The sequence below is a fragment of the Anastrepha obliqua genome, chromosome 2 (genome assembly GCF_027943255.1).
Source record: "Anastrepha obliqua isolate idAnaObli1 chromosome 2, idAnaObli1_1.0, whole genome shotgun sequence".
Lineage (NCBI taxonomy): Eukaryota > Metazoa > Arthropoda > Insecta > Diptera > Tephritidae > Anastrepha > Anastrepha obliqua.
In genome coordinates, this window is record NC_072893.1 from 31,837,237 (window position 1) to 31,853,787 (window position 16,551).

A 16,551-nucleotide genomic window follows, 5' to 3' on the forward strand; every position below is an offset into this window, starting at 1 on the left:
GGCAGCCTTGTCATACGGTCAGCCCTGGTTAGAACTAATTATGCTTCCAATGATTATGCTCCGATTGCTAGAACTTTGAAAAATTCTAGTAAAATTTAAAATGTTTTCACATGTTATTGGCCTAGATTTTTCTTCCCCAAGCTACTACTTCAAAATCTTACTAAATGAATGGTTTAACTAGATTCTAAGTATTCTCTAATATTTCCTCTCTGTCGAATTGCCTCATTCACGCGATGTAGCTGGGCAATGTTGAGCACCTTGTTGACCGTCGCATTCTTTTCGAGCATTTCTCAGTGCACCAAGGCGTCCCAGTCTCACCAAACACATATCATGAGCTTCTTCGGATGAAGATCCGACTTGAAAAGGAAAGAAAACCTGGTGCCAAATATGTTGATTTTTGCTTCCTGGGTATTCCATTTCAAAGCTTCAAAACTAATAAAAAATTAAATAACTCAAGAGTAAAATTAGCATAGTTTTGTAGAGCAGAAAGAGTTCTATCGAATGAAAACTTCTCCTTTGCCAAACAGCAAAAAAATTGTTGTAAAATAGAAGAAAATATAAAAACGCTATGAACTTATTCCCCAACCTAATATAAATTCGTTCCTCTAAACTTACTGACTAGTGATGCATGGCTACACATGAAGTGAATAAATTTCACGGAAATTTCCATTAATTGTTGCCTTTATTTGATAGACCTGGAAATATGATATGAAAATATGATTCCGTCTATTAAATACCAGTATCTGAACTAGACTGTTGCCACACCAGTTTGGCTTTTCCCTGCAAGGTGTTAGACTGCACCACCACAGTCAAGAATTTGTATATATCTATTTATACGAGCATACGAGTTGGGCGCAAATAGGCAGAGTAAACTCATTGAATGCCTTTAATTCACACTATTGTTGTTGTTGCTGTATTTAAGGTGATTAACATCACGCTGCTATATGCTGTCATCAGCAACAACAAATCGAGCAAAGGCTTAACATACCCCATACCCCATAGGCCATACTAATACCCGGCAGAAATTCACTCATTCAACCATTTGAGAGCAGACTATGCAGCTGAATCGCAGTGGTAAATGGCATACCAGATAGTCTGCTATATTCAAAGCTGCTTTTAACTAAATTTCGGCATCTCGAACGCGATGTGTAAAGCATTTTCTTCAAATAACAGTAGCCCTTCAAAAATGATTCCGATTACATTTTTACTATGAAGTCAGAAAAAGTCAAAGCACAGCCTAAGTACGAAGCACAGCTGGGCCCTAAACTGTCGAAGCTGCGTTGGCCCGTTCGTCAACTAACTAAACAGTAGGCTCAGTTCATTCGCCATTCCATCTCTATAGAGTAAAATTGAACAAGGCACAAGTGAGCATATGTGTATGTATGTATGTAGTTTGAGTTTTCTTATATATGTGTATCGATATTTGCCAGTTGATGAACGCAGCATCAGCAATATTTTTGAGAAAGAGTATCAGTTCATTCATACATTGATTGTGAAGCCAATAACTCCTTTATTTTTAAGTTTTAGAATTGGTTTAGCTTCCTCCTCCATCCTCCTTCTTAACGAACCAGCGATCGGAGCGCCTATGATAAGGTCTATGCACGTCTACGACTAAATTTCGCGCCTACACTCGATTTGAATTTATTACTACCTATTAATGCTAGATATTTATTCAAAGATATTTAGTTGTTCATGTAATTGGATTTGGCGACACTTCTCTTGATTTGCCATAATTTATTATTAAGAGTTTTGTGCAGATAAAAAAAGTAGTACGAAAGTTGAATATTTGCATTGAAAATTTTTACTTTGAATGTTAGCTGATCATCTATGTCGCCAGCGAGTTTATCTAAGCCATAAGGTTATATACGCAACCAAGGCGAGAGTTTTGGGGCTTAAAGAAACCAAGCTCATATACATACAGGTGAAAATAAACAAGCCTGGCGTCATAAAAATGTTTTAGTTGGGACGGCGTAATTGAAGCCTTAAAGGCAAAATTCTAGATCCCGAATAATCTATTGAAGATTATTCGTAGCTATTTAAGCAATCGCGTGCTCTTATACGAAACGCGAGAAGGATGCAAGGCTAAACAAATAACAGCAGGTGCGGCCCAAGGATCAATACTCGGACCTGAACTTTGGAATATAAGCTACGATGAAATCCTTCGAATCTTTAGTGGGATGCTCAGATGACATCGCAACTGTAATAATCGCTCGAAACACTGACGAAGCCAAAAGGATGGTAAATCAGGTGATGATCCGAGTTCAGACATGGCTAGAAGGCCATGGATTAAAGCTGGCCACAGAGAAAACAGAGCTAATCCTTCTAACGAACAGACATATCCCATTAGAAGTGGATATACAAGTACTCGATGCCACTTTATCGACAAAAAGAAAGTCAAAAAGGAAAAGAAAAAAAGTCAAATACCTAAGAGTGCAATTCGACACAAGACTAACTTACTGGGCGCATATAAATCGTGCTCCCACAAGAGCTGCCAAAGCGAGCGGCATGTTAAATAAGCTCATGGCAAACCTTGGCGGTCGAACGCAGAACAAGCGAAAACTTTAAATAGACACGACGAACTCGATTCTTTTACACGGATACGAAATATGGGCAGATTCGCTAAGCGTGCAATGCCGGCGGAAAACTCTGCAATCCGTGCAGCGCACCTGTGCTCTCAGAGTGGCTTCTTCACACAGAACAGTATCTGAAGCAGCGGCTTTAGTTATCAGCGGAACCATCCCTATAGATATTCTAGCACAAGAGCGCAACGGAAATGGTAGGCAAAAATCTCAGGTATCCCAGTACCACGATTCTCCAATATTAGAATTGAAGCGCTCACACTTTGGCAGGCAAGATGGAATTCTGAGCAGTACGGTACATGGACAATGAGACTAATACCCTATCTAAAAAAGTGCGTAGAAGGAAATCACGGTGAGGTTAACTATTACCTCACACAGTTTTTACCTGGACATTAGTTATTTCGCAAGTATTTGTGGCGAATGGGAAAAGTGAGCCTACCAAACTGTATATATGGAGATACTGAGTAAGATGAAGTGGAATACACCCTCTTTAAATGTGAGAGGTGGAACATAGAGAGACCCGCTTTGCAACGAGCTATTGGTGTATTTACACCTGAAGCATAGGTCTCTCAAAACAGGCGAACCTGGACGCAGGGTGAGAAGGTAAGTGTCCTTTTTAGGACGCCGTCTTGGCCATCTACCTCGAAGCAATGCGGAAGCAGTCCCGAGGGAGAGGCAAAAATCCAAGAGAAGAGGAGGGATGTTTTTAGTGGAATCACCACAAACGTAGTAAGAACGTTTACTATCATATATGGCATTTTTAATACAACCTCACCGCCAAAACAAAAAAAAAACAAAAAACAAAAAAAAACGTGTCATCGGCAAAAAAGAGTCTCGAACAAAGAGTTAATATAAAATTTTCTTTTAAAATCGGTAAAACTTTTACCGAAACATTTGAATTGATGAAAAAAGTTCATGACGATGATTGTCTGCTCGTGCCAGAGTTTATGAGTGGTTCACACGTTTCAGAGATGGTTGTGAGGACATAAATGCCAATGAGCAAAATCAGTAATCACCGGAAAACTCCATCGAGATTGTTCGTAAATTTATCAAAAATAAACCGAAATAATCGTTGATATTCATGGAATCGGAGTTGAATATCTGCAAAACATCGATTTATCCCATTTTACCTGATCATTTGGGCTTACGAAAGGTCTGTGAACGTTTCATTCCGCACAAGTTAACTGAGAACCAAAAATTGCTCAATTCAACATTCGAAAGACCTCATTAAAGAGGCGAGAAAAGACGAGAACTTCCTTTACAACATTGTAATTGGTAATGGGAAAGTGGTATTTCCAACATGAACCTGAAACTAAGCGTCAAAGTGCTGAATGGAAGGTCTCAGACGAGTCACCACCCAAAAAGTCGCGTTTGGAGAAGTCAAAAATCCAGCCATGCTCAGTTATTTTTTACGATTCCAAGGGAAGGAAGGAGCAAAGGGCCAAACCGTCAATGAAATTTTCTATTTTGGCGTTTTTAATTCACATTCGTCGAATTCGCCCTGAAAACCGCGAAGGAGGGAGCTGGCGCTTATTGCATGATAATGCAACATCTCATCGATCCACTTTTGTGATTGGTTTTTTGACTAGAAATCGCTCCCTGATATGGCTCCCTGTGACTTCTATCTATTCGGAAAATTTCCATTTGGTCATAAAAGGAAAACGTCTTGTGTCCGTAGAGGCCATCCAAAAGGCTTGTACTGACATCGTGAAGGACATTCCCGTCAGGAATGAATGGCCTGAAACACTTTTCGAAAAGCTTCTAGATCGCGCAAAACAGTGTATCGACGCCAGAGGGGACTATTTCGAATAAATAAAATAATTTTGGACTTCACCTTGGACATCTATTTTTACCACGCACCATCTGTCCGTAAAATATGGCTTAAGCCATTGCAGAAAAGTGGAGTAAAAACCCATGCAAGCTAACTTGTTTACAAGAATCTCGTGCGACACTTTGCCAAATGCCTTAGAAAAGTCAGTGTAAACGCATCCAACTTGGAATCCTTTGGAAAACGATGGCATACAGATTTCGCTAAAAAAAGCAAGATTAGTAGCTATAGAACGGCCAGTTACAAAACCATGTTGGTTTGGGTTAATTAACGACTTAGGTTAGGTTAAATCGACCCGGCTGGTCCTTAGTAGTACCAGATAGAGCTAGACCTTTACGTTTCTTTGTAGTAGACATCTTGTAATACGTCTGCGTCTTTTGCGAATCTAAGTAAGCTCTGAACCTCTCACCCCGAGAGACATTCTAACCTCTCATATTGTAAAGCTCCTAAGCATTTTAATCTGGTTCTAGGCAAGAAAATAGAAGGTGTTCAAGAGTTTCCCTCTTTTCCAGTTCATTGCAAAATTTGCAGCTATTATTGTTTGTAATTCCAATTTTGTATCTTGTGCCAATAGCAAATTGTGGCCTGCCAGTATACCTACGATAGTTCTGTTTCCCTTTGTAGACAGTGATAGTACGAATCTGGGGTATTTATCTGCATAATTAAAGACTTAATCGCAAATTAAATTTTGTTCTTTACAATGCATTCAAGTAGCTTACAGATGCTTGTTAGCTTGGAAATCATGACAGAAATCCTTTAGAAGGTTAATCACTGCCTGTCGAGAGCGACAGGTACTAGAAAAAATCTTTAAAAGAAATCTTTAACAACAGGATTTGTGATTTCTTTTAGCCGATCTATGTTTTTTATGCTACTGTGAGGAGCTTCAAGTTTTTTCATATGAAATGATAAATGATCCAGAAGATCGTTTTTCGCGTATTTGGTAAATGGTGAATTTTGTGGATTTTGAATAGCCCATCTCCTTTTTTTGGTTTTTCAAGCTCTATATCATCACTTAAACTGACAGAGTGCTTAAAGAATTTTAACTTACCAAACCTTGGGTAGCATTTAGGTAGACGAAATTAATGCAAAAAAATTGCCAAAAAAAAATTATAAAAGCAAATAAAGGAAACCCAAGAAATACGTTGGGTTGCAGAACCAAAACTACCGTGGCATATGTTTCAACGCATGTGTGTGCATTCTTGGAGCAGGAAGTTGTTCCCAAGCGCTTGATACAGCCTCCAACGACGTAACCGCACGGCAGGTTGCAGAAGTCAGGTGGGTTGGCTAGCGCATGTACGCCCACTACAAAAAAGTATGCTTACGCACATGTACGTGCACCCCTACACATACATTCATATACTTAAGCACGAATATGGGTAACTGATCTTAGATAAAGCCATGAAACGTTTTTCGCTTCATTTAAGTAGTGTTCACACGCTGTACTCGCTAACCTGTCTACCTAATTTCAACAACAAAAAAATTCACACGCAAAAACTTTGCTGATGCGCTAAAGACATGATAAGTGCAAAGGCAAAAAAGTAAATTAAAACAGGAAGAAAACCAGCGAATACCAGTGAAGAAGTGAAATTTATGAATAAAGTCTAATGTTTTGATTTGTGGCCTTAAGCAAATGAAATTTAATTAGCAGCAATGGATGAGGCAGCAAGGCCAACGTCATTCATCTTGGCGTCAGCTGAATCGCCGTTGGCGATTCGTTCATTCCATCAAAGAAATTACTTGTCGATTTGTGTTGGCTTTTTCAGCTGTTGTTCGAAATGAAATTATTGTTTCATTATTTTATGCAAAATATACGACTAAGTACAGTAGCAACGCCACACGTTGCTCCTTCTCCTTCGGCTGCCACGACCTTTGACTGCAACACCATATTGCTTTCCATTTCGACAGCCCCTAGCTTGATAACTCAGTCGTAAATGGAAATTCGAAAAGTTTTGAAGTGTGTGCGCAGCCGTCTGGAAAAAAGCGCAAGTTCGAGTTCGCTTGTGCTTTTTTTGGCTCCATTTTTTTATTACGCAGAAAGACGTTCAAATTAGTGCCGCAAGTTCTTTTCGATTACGTATCCCCCATCTACAATTTACACATATACATACTTGTTGTTGTAAACACTGTTGCTCTACTATCATTTGGCACTGAGAGAAATTTAGGTAATATTTACAATTTAAGGTCGAAATTTTGATCAAAACTCGATTTTGTTTTTTTGAAAATCCGCCATTTTGTTTAAAAAAAAAAGTTATTTTGTTATTCCTTCGTTTAATTACTAGATTTAACATTACTTTAACGAAATTTGGTTTTTTTAATTTCAGAGGATCCAGTTCATAGATTTGGTGGTCACAGCAAAAAGCTGTAGCTCCTTTCCAAATAAATATTTTTACTAATACTAAGAATTAAAATACTGCTAAAAGATAACATATTATATGTACAAAAAATTTTTAGACCAATAAATTTAAAAGTTTTCTCAGAAAAAATTCTGGAAAATTCGCTTCTAACCCCTTCTAACTGTATATACCTCCATAAAGTGCCTCGTTCACCGCTGGGTATATGAGTAGAGAGGGCACCACGTTATGTTCGTTACTCGTGCCGATTATTTAATTAGTCACGATTTTTCAGTGAACGGATAAACAACGTGCGTTCGCAAGCGAAGACTAATGATTCGTGTGCAACTTCTCGTTACAATATTCGACGCTTACGTGATGGCCCAAGTGAAGATTTGATTCGTTCATGGGTGCAAAGATTCTGGACAATAAGTTCGGTGATAAACAGACCACAGCCGGGGCCCAGCTGGACATAGAGAACAAATAAAAATATTGAACTTGTTGTCAGAAGTTTGCTCGATAATCCACGTCAGTCCGTGCAAAAGAGAGCGGCTGCCTGGGACTTCCAAACACGTTTGCGCATGAAATATTGGGAAAGGAAATTTCACCACCTCAAAATTCAAATCGTTCAAGCGTTTAAGCCTAACGATTACAATTTGCGTAAACATTTCTGCGAGGCAATGCTGGCTGAAAAATCACAACCAGCGATTGTTCGTGAGCTCGAGCTCCTTGAAGTACATAAAGTTTTTGTTTATCGCACCATTACTCGTTACAACGATACTGGTAGCATCGCGAAACGTCATGGAGGTGACCATCAAAAGACTGCAACGTCACGTGAAATGGTTCAAAAAGTGAAGAAGCGCCTCCACGAAATTCTCGACGAAGTGCCAATGAAATGGCAAAAGAACTGAAAATATCTGACCATAGCATCCGTACTCAAAATCAAGCCTTACAAGATCCAATAGGCGCATGATCTCACACTAAAGCAGCAACAAGTCAGACTTGAGGGAGCGAAGGAATTGCTTCACTTGGCCGAAAGCGGTTAATTTCCGAACATTGTGTTTTCTGACAATAATTTTTTTTCAAATTGAGCAATTCGTAAACTCCCGAAACGATAGGGTTTATTTGACCGACCGTTTATACGAAAATTTTAGTCATCGATTGGCCAGCAGGAGGCAGCACCTGCCACAGGTAAGGGTTTGGGCCGCTGTAACCGCAGATGGGCGCTCTCCAATTGTTTTCATCGAGCCTGGTGTCAAGGTTAATGCGAAATATTATCGGGAAAGTATTCTGGAAGTTGCTTTGAAGCCGTGGGCAGACAAACATTTCGGTGGCAGTCCATGGACGCTTCAACAGAACTCGGTACTGTCTCACAAAGCTCAAGGGGGGAGCCTGGTTTATGAGGTCTAAAAATGGCATATCTTTGCGATTTTTTTTAAGGAAAAAAATAATTTAGCACTGCAAAGTTTTTTCTATTTTTTAATGAACATTTAAAAAGTATAAACAATTTTTGTACTGGTTGAAAAAAAAATTTTAACATAGGATTTTGTAGAGCGCTGCAACGCTGGAGTTTCCAACTGGAAAGCAAAAAATTCAAATAGATTTCTAATTATCATGATTTTTTATTTTAGATGAACTAAGAAAACTGAGAGAAATTCCAAAATTTCAACTTTTTGGAGGTTTTAAGAAAAAAATGCCTTTCTATAAAAAAAAATTCACTTCAACTTGGTATAAAAATCTTGAAAACTTTTTTTTTAATCTATTTTGTTAGTTCAAATAGAAGAGAATTTAATACTGAAGGGAACAAGCTATGATTCATTTCAAAAGATTCATTAGTTTTTTTTTTTCATTCATGTACGCCAATTCAAAGAAATCATAAAAATGAAAAGTCGAGAAAAGAAGATAAAGTTTGTACTATAGCTGTCCGGTCACAGCGTAACTACCTAACGCTCGCCTACCTTTGGCTTTGTATCTACGGAAATATTGAGAATTAGGCACTGTAACGAAAAAAAAGAATCGATTTTTTGACCTTATAAACCAGGCTCCCCCCTCAAGTGAACCAAGGTAGGCTAGAAAACAACGTTCGAACTTCATAACGTCCACACAATGGCTCTCAAATTCACAAGACGCGAATCCAATGGATTATTCTCTTTGAGTCATTTTGGAGTGCGGGGTCCAAACTAAAAGATTCGCCAGTATCGAGGCGCTAAAAAAAGTCAATGTCCGTGAGTGGGCCAAAATACCTGCAAGTCTCATTCGGGCAGTTTGCGATTCGTTTCTGGACCGTCTCAAGGCCATAGTCAAGGCAAAAATTGGTCATATCGAGCAAAATTTGATTCTTAAATTTGCTTTATTTTCACACAATAATTTTCCAAACTAAATTTATGGCCTTTTTAATTGGTTACACTTCGAGTGCCGGACCCTGTAAATATAATCTCCTTTGTTATCTACAAGGAAAGACTGAAGGAAGACAGAGCATCGGGAGAAAGAAGTTATCATGGCTGCGGAATGTACGTCAATGAATTGCAGTTCAAAATATATCTCTGCCAGAAGCAGATATAATTTTTCAAATATTATAAAAAATTTATAAATTTATCGTTACACGTTTTATTGTCCTCATTCTTTTTTAACTATTCTATTTTATACATTTTATTTTTGTGCATTGGCTTTTATTAGATTTTATTTTATACATGACCGCTTACTTTCGGTAGCGAGTTGCCAGAAGCAGATATAATTTTTCAAATATTATAAAAAATTTATAAATTTATCGTTACACGTTTTATTGTCCACATTCTTTTTTAACTATTCTATTTTATACATTTTATTTTTGTGCATTGGCTTTTATTAGATTTTATTTTATACATGACCGCTTACTTTCGGTAGCGAGTTGCAAATAAAGAAGCAGACGAAAGCAATCATTCATAAAAGAAAATCTGTCGGTGTATGCCAAAGCCTCCCCCCCTCCTCCACATTGCAACCGAACCGACCAACAAGTCATCATTATTGTTTAATTCCGCACAGAAAAGGCAAAAACTCACTTAAAGCAAAATGGAGGGAGCCCTAACCGGCCTCAAGGTAGGCAGCCTAAAGGAAAGTAAGACACAAAAAAAATATTAAAAAAAAACAAATAAGCACAGGAAGTGGTGTTGGTGGTGGCAGAAAAATTGTATGTAAATTCAAATTCCGCAACGAACTTTAACATTTTTTTGACAAGTTTGCGTATAAATCTTGAAATGTTTTAATTTGTTCGTGAATCGATTTGTGCGTGTGAGACAATGCCCGTGCGATTGCCGAACGAGCCACGCACTCCTTCAATCCGACTTGCTTGCATACTTCAACGCACATAATTTTAACGCGATCCTTGTAGTGGGACAACCGGCACAGCGACTTACCGCCACACCGACACAATGGCTTTAGTGCAGTGGCTGAACGCTTCCAACTCGTATTCATCTCCTCTGATTATGGATTGTATGGATGTATCATACATATCTACATCATGGTGTCTGTATGTAGGTATTTTAGGTATTGTTTTTGTTGCCACACCAGCTCCGTACATGCGCGTAGTTTGCAACTTTTCGCAAGCATTGCATTGTATGATTTATGAATGACATTTCAACTTTTTCAAAATATTTTCCTTCTTTTATTGTTGCCTTACAAAAGCTCACTCTCTCACACATTGGCATTGCGGTTTGTAAGAATTCCAATTCAACGCAGTTAACTGGTGAAAAATAAAGTATTGGTATAAAAATTCATGGCAAAAGCAAAACCAAGAACACAAAAAATGCAGGATATTAGTGAATGAATGAAAAGGCCAATGAGTATGTGAACGCTGCGCCGGTTAGGCGGTCGCATCCGTAGGCAGGTATGCATGAATATGTGTGTATACAGTCTCGTATAAGAAATCGCGTAAGTTTGTATGTATGTCTGCTTGCTGTGATGGCAGTTCCGGTCTATCCGGGCATATCGCATATCGTCGCTCCCTAGTACAAGTACATTACAGATTACGCGCAGTCCGCTGGCTTGCCATTAAGAGTCCGATAGGACTTTGGAGAAGCTATAAATTTTTCTGTTTTTTTTTCTTTTACTTCTATTTTCGTTGCTGCCATTACTTGAGCTAATAAATGCGCAACGTGTGTTTACTTTTTAGCTGGCCATATTCGCGCCATTTTTCATCTGTCCACAACGATTTGCGTACGCGTACAACGGAGGACCTGCTGGAGATATTTTTGATTGCTACGGCTTTTCATGCTTAGCATTTTTCATAGACCCCTTAAGCTTTATTTTCCCTACGCTTACCTTCTTATGTATATTTGGCTACTTTAATCTTCGATCTATTTGTGGTTGTGAAAAAATGTCTTTTCAGAAAAATTGAAATAAAGTGGAAAAAATGGATTTTTATTATAAGAGTCAAGGACTCTTGATACAAGGCATATTCTTTTTTTGAGGTAGATAGGTGAAATGGTTGAAGTACCAGTCAGGCACTCCTCAAGTAGCACTAAACTGCCGATTTGATAGCATTATGAGACCCCCAACAGGCAGATATCTACAGCCAGCCAGAACTGTTAATATAATGGAGAAGACTGACTTAGATGAGATTTAAGTTGGCGCACTGCCCCAGGCTGTCGAAGAGAGGAGCGCCCAGTGGCCTTAGTCATCTAGCTGCCAAACCCGGACATTTACAGAGAAAATGCTCTGCAGTCTCCTTCTCTAAAACGTCCCCGCAGCTTCTGCAATGAGGGTTAAAAGGTGACCCTAGCTTTTTCGCGTGTGTGCCGATCGTCCCGTGACAGGTAAATACAGCTACGAGTTAGGGAATTGAATGGCGAGGAGTCCAAAGGACTTTCTGAGTCCTTCGTATATCGTATTGGAGCCAAAGGGTTTTCGAAATCGCACATGAAGAAATGGAGCTCCATCTTTTCTGCGCTTTCCTGAGAAATAATTTATGCAGTTCCCCTTTAACAACCGTCAGAGGGATGCCGATGACCGGGTAGAAGGTCTCTGAGGCCAATTCAGTCCCCTTTCTGGCAAGCTCATCAGCAATTTCATTTCCCTCTATGTTCCTAAGTACGTCTCGGCACCCAGATCCGAGAAATGTTACCTGCACACCCAACAGATGTGATCTCCTCCATACAGGAGTTGACTTATTTCATTCTGCACCATGGCGTTGTCAGAGCATTGATCGCGGCTTGACTATCGGAGAAAATGTTAATATCTCCCTCGCTCCACGTTCCCTAAGCATTTTGCATGCTTGCACTATAGCAAAGATTTCTGCTTGAAAAACACTAGCAGTGCTCGGCAGTTTAAAGGAGATACATAAATTGGCTGATTTAGAGAAAACCCCTGCTCCGACTCCCGATTACATCTTGGAACCGTCAGAGGTGCGAGCTTCGGTGCAAGCTTCGGTGCAGATTTTCTCTTCGATCCAATCCTGCCTATTTGGAAAGATTGCTCTAGCACGACCCTCAAACTCTAGTTTGCGGATAGAGAGATCTCTTCGAAGTGCGGAGAAATACGGTGTTAACTGCCCAAAAATGCTACCATGTCCCTTGAGAGATTGTCTCCAGAGGCCATCCTCCTTTAACCTGATTGCACTTTGAGCTGCGATGGAAATGACGGAAAAATCGATGGGAAGTAATTACAAAAGGACATTCAGGGCAGCACTGGGGCAAGTTTTACATGCTCCGGTGTTGCCAATGCATGCAGTCCTTTGCACCCTCCCCAGTTTAGTGATATTATAGCCCTTCTAAGAAGCTTAATTTTGGCATACGTTAAAATTGGCAAAACCACTGCGTTGTATACCCTCAGCACGACCTGTGGTTTGAGTCCCCATTTTTGACCGAACATAGATTTGGCTATACTGGCCTTCTTTACCCGATATTCAATGTGTGGCTTCCAATGGAGTTTGGAGTCAAATATCACTCCAAGATACCTAACTTCCGATGAGAGCGGAAGAACGTGGTCGTTTAATTTGGGAAGTCGAAAGGGTGGAGGTTTATATTTTCTGGTAAATAGCACCAGCTCGGTTTTGTAAGAGTTGACTAGTGTACACCCACTGACCTTTCCAAAATCGCAGCCATGACTGAGGGAAACACTCCCGATACCATCAAGACCAAATCATCGGCGTATGATACTACCTTAATCCCACCTTTATTTAACATTATCAGAACTTCGTCAATAGCAACTAGCCAAAGTACCATCCTGCGGCGTCCCCCCTTTTTAGAGATATAAGACTATATTTTCAAGCACTGTCTGTCTAATGCATTGTACAGATCCATAAGTACGAACACTCTCAGCTGATTGTCAAAAAATGCCCAAAAAATGCTTGCATAAAAAAATTATTAAATTTCTTGAAAATCGTACCAAAAGCTCTAAAAAATTACGTTAAAAATCAGATATTTCTCAATAAAAAGCATTATTATAGCCAAGAAATGTATTAAACATTTTTGTTATTGTAAATTTTGCAAGTCAAAGATATTATTTTGTATTTTTTTTTCTGTTTTTTTTTGAGTCGATTTTCTATAGTTTTTAAGTTACCATAAAAATTATAATTTGTCATAGCAACACCGCCAACACGCACGAGCAAAAGGACCAAGCACTCACACCATCACACATTTGACTGCCTGTCAAACTCCCATCTCGGGTGCCTGTCCAAAAATAGAAAGAAGAAGAGTGTTTTTACTTATATTTTTATCCAACGGACTAATGGAAGCGTGACCAGCAAAATTCAAGCTTAGAGTTCCACGCATGAAAAACGTTTTTAATCAGTGTTCCTATGTATGCTCACTGTAGGTCCAAACTGACACTTGCACCAGCAACAAAATACTTGAAGAAGTCTAAGACGTTCATAGATAAATTTGTGCAACGATAAACCGAAGCTGGAAACGTTGACGACTTCATTGGACGGGGTCCAACAAATGTACGAGGGGTGCCTTTTATATGTCGGGATTAGAGAACAAAAACAAATTTTAATCATCGAAAATCACTTTATTGTTTTTCAAAATATTCTCCATGAAGATCTATACACTTTTGCATGCGTTTGAACCAATTGTCGAAGAACTTTTGCCACTCAGTTTGATTTTTACGTACGGGAATAAAAAGAAGTCATTCGGTGCCAAGTCAGAACTATACGGCGGATGACCCATTAATTCGATATTTTGGGTGCTCAAAAATGCAGTTGTTTGAGCCGATGTGTGAGAGCTCGCATTATCTTGGTGAAGAGTGATCCGACTTTGGCGATTGGTTTTCCTAATTTCTTGGAAGACAACTGGCAAACAAATGGTTGTGTACCACTCAGAATTTACTGTTCTGCGTTGTTCTAGTGGTACGGTTGCGACATGTCCAGTTTTTCCGAAAAAACAGGCGACTATTTACTTAGAAGTGCTTCGTGCGCGAACAACTTTTGTTGGATTTGGCTCATCTTGAAACACCCATACAGTCGACTGCTGTTAACTTTCGGGCTCATACGCGTAAATCCATGATTCATCACCTATCACGATGTCATAGACGTGTTTCGAAACCCCGCGATCGTATTTTTTGAGCATTTCCTTCGACCAATCGACACGAGCCTTTTTTGAGCGATTGACAAATTGTGTGGGATCCAACGCGAACAAATTTTTTTGATAGTCAAATTTTTTTTGAATGTCAAACTTATGCAATATTGAATGTATGCTGGTCCCACTAATGCCTAAGATTGTCTCAATCTCACGATAGGTCACATGACGATCTTGCAATATCAGTTCGCGCACAGCATCAATGGTTTTCGGAACAACAACTGATTTTGGACGACCTTCACGAAATTCGTCTTGGAGTGAACTACGACTACGATTGAATTCACCATACCATCGATAAACACTGGTCCTTGATGGAGCTTCATCGCCAAAAAATGAATTAAGTTCATCCATGCAATGTTCCTGAGTTAATCCACGTCGAAAGTTGTAAAAAATAATCGCACGAAAATGTTCACGATTTAATTCCATTTTTGGACCGAGATGAATCTTTTAAGTTACTGTAAACAACACAAATAGAGCTGGTATTTCAAAACGTTCTGAGTACGTAAAAGCCAAAAAATGTCAAACTTTGCGATACAGCTGTCAGTTGCCAGATTGCAACACCAGGGTTGCCAAATCCTGCCAAATAAAAGGCACCCCTCGTACCTCTCCGATTCACGACGATTCAAGGACGTTTACGTGCCGAAGATCTTTAATTCCGAAGGATATTGAAAAAACTGCTGCTCTCATTATCACACATTGAAGAAGGACTTGCATGGGCTAAGGCAGAACGTAATTAGACGAACGTTATATTCACCCGTAACCTTCCATTTGGGCACATAGTTGCATACGTCGGTCCTAGTGTTCTACTGATAATCGACAACTTCAACCAACTGTTGAACATTCAGTTGAGATTTATGTTTGGGGCTGCATCTCCGAAAAAGGATTTGGTCGTTTATTTGTGTTTATCGCCAATTTGAATGCAGTTATAATGAATAAAATTTACTAAAACGCATATTGCCATTAGCTGCGAAAATATTTGGAAGAACTGACCAAAATTGGATTTTACAAGAGGACAACGATCTCAAGTATCGAAGACGGAAGTGTGTGGAGTGGAAAGAGGAGGATGGAATTTTTATGTTGGATTGACCTGCACAGTCGTCTGAAGCCAATCCTGTTGAAAATGTTTGCCAAGAACTAAGCAAAAACTCATAACTCAAAAGAAAACAAATATGGACTCTCAAATAACGGGTGATTTCTTAGCTAATATCTTTTTAAACAGTTGGTTTAAACAGCTAACGCACGTTTCGTGTTTTGTTTCACTGTCAAACATCTGCAGTTTGGTCTATAATTTGACCATGAATCGTCTTACAAACGAACAACGCTTGGAAATAATTGATTTTTATTATAAAAATGCGTGATCTGTTAAGGGGGAGGTAGGGTTTAGCGCTAAAAAAAAACACTTTTTTTGTGAATTTTTTACAGAAATATGGCTTAAGATACTTTAATAAAATCAGTTGCATGTTATTGTACATCTTTTCAATAAGTTTTTAAAAAATATTAATTATAAAATATTGACAAATAAGCCCATGACAGAGTTTTTTTGGAGATATGTTTTTCGAGAGGTGCTCTGCGGTGCCAATCGGCATTCGTCGTAGAATCATCTGAAACTAAAAAAGTCGAATTTTTCAGTTAAAGTATGACGTAATGCTCCCCCCTACATTAATAAAATTTTTTTTTTTTTCATTTTTGTAGTTTTGGTGGCAAAAAAACGTAAAACGAGCATTTTTGGCGAAAAATTTCGCCATATTTGTAAGTGAAAAACAACCTTAAAAAACAAAAAATAAAAAAAAACAGTGTAGGGGATAGGTATTTTTGATTTAGAAAACGTGTGCCAAATTTGAAAAGAATCGGTTGAATAGTTTCGGAGTTGTGATTGGCACCGACTTTTAAGAAGTCGTTTCGGGAAAAACGCGTTTGAAAAAATGACTCTGAGAAATTATCGATGCTCCGCATTCGAGGTAGAGTGCCTACAAAGGCTATAACTTTGAGAGTTCTGCTCCGATCCACTTAAAATTTTGACACAACATTCTTGAAATGATTTACTATAAGATGAGTGAAGAAAAAAAATTTCGATTTTGTGACCCTACCCCCCCCTTAAGAAAGTTTATCGCGCGCTTCTTCCATTTTATGGTTAGTTTAATCGACCCACTGAAGCGGCTATTCGAGCTATTGTGACTAAATTTAGAACCAAATTTACATTATTGGACATCAAACCACCAACTCGTTTACATAGAGTGCGAACTGAAGAAAATATCGCAGCTGTA